This window comes from Lupinus angustifolius, chromosome LG14 (assembly GCF_001865875.1).
Source record: "Lupinus angustifolius cultivar Tanjil chromosome LG14, LupAngTanjil_v1.0, whole genome shotgun sequence".
Classification (NCBI taxonomy): Eukaryota; Viridiplantae; Streptophyta; class Magnoliopsida; order Fabales; family Fabaceae; genus Lupinus; species Lupinus angustifolius.
This window is the reverse complement of record NC_032022.1, coordinates 9,451,513-9,452,871: the sequence shown is the minus strand read 5'-3', so window position 1 is coordinate 9,452,871 and position 1,359 is coordinate 9,451,513.

Here is a 1,359-nt window from a genome sequence, read left to right as displayed (position 1 = left end):
TCTGCCTTATCGCTCTTTGCAAAGCGTTTTTCAATCTCAGCAAGGAAAACTTTGGCACTGTTTATCTCATCCGAGATAGTATCCCTAAAAGCCTCTGGAATGTCGCGCTTAATGATCATTAGACTTATGCGATTAGAGCGATCACACTTCTCATAATCCTTCCTCTCTTCAGAGGCACTGGATTTCGAAGGAGAATGGGGTTGCTCTACCCTTAATGCATAGTCCAGATCCATGCAGCCAAGAACAATTTCCATGTTCTCTTTCCAGTCCTTAAAATTTTCACCATTAAGGACCGGAACCGAATTTAAATTCGTAGATATAGAAGCAATTGACGTAGCTGATTCAGACAAAAGACAAAGTATTAAAATATGCTCACAACTTAAAATTATCAATGTGCTCAAAAATGGTATGTCCAAATTAAGATACCTAGTACACCATTAACATCAAGTCTTTGGACAGTGATATTAACTGCAAGTGGTACTCTTGTTATAATGATCAAACATTTACAATAAGACATGTCAACTAACGAATCCCTCTTTGGATTGATTCATCAGTCACATGTTTAAAAATAAAAATAAAATAAAAAACTTTAGAATTATAACATGTTTATCATCACAAGTGTGTATGATCTTCGGCCAAACATTAACTTTCCTTTGGGCCAACTAATATTCGCATGAATAATCATACACACTTACATTTAATATTCCTTATGAGTTATATCCATGAGAGAGGTCACTTTGGCGACATAATAATCATACACACTTACATATAATATTCCCTATGAGTTATCTCCATGAGAGAGGTCACTTTGGCGACATTTCACTTCAATTGGCTCACTTGAAATAACAGACAACCTTAATGGACAACCAAATAACAATTAAAACCACTGCACAATGATACCAAAGCCCCATAAACTTTATCGTACTCTCGCTTGGGTGAGGTACTCTCTCGCTTGGGTGAGGTACCCTCGCTTGGGCGAGGTACTCTCGCTTGAGAGCAATGGAAGCCAATGCGTCTGTTTGGCTCTCGCTTGAGCGAGACATTCTCGCTTGAGCGAGCCTTATGTCGCCCACACACTCGCTTGGGCGAGGATCTTCTCGCTTAAGCACAATAGAAGCCAATGCTTCTGTTTGGTTCTCGCTTGAGCGAGCCACTCTCGCTCGGGCGAGACACTCTCGCTTGAGCGAGAGCGCTATGACAGAAGACGAATAGTGTGATTTCTGCATCGATGTTCTTCGAAAAATCACCCCAATAATCAACAAAACAGTAGAAATACATTGATTCATATCATATCTATATACATTTACATATGGAATAGCATGAATATCTATCCTAATTGATCCATGGCATAAATGAAAA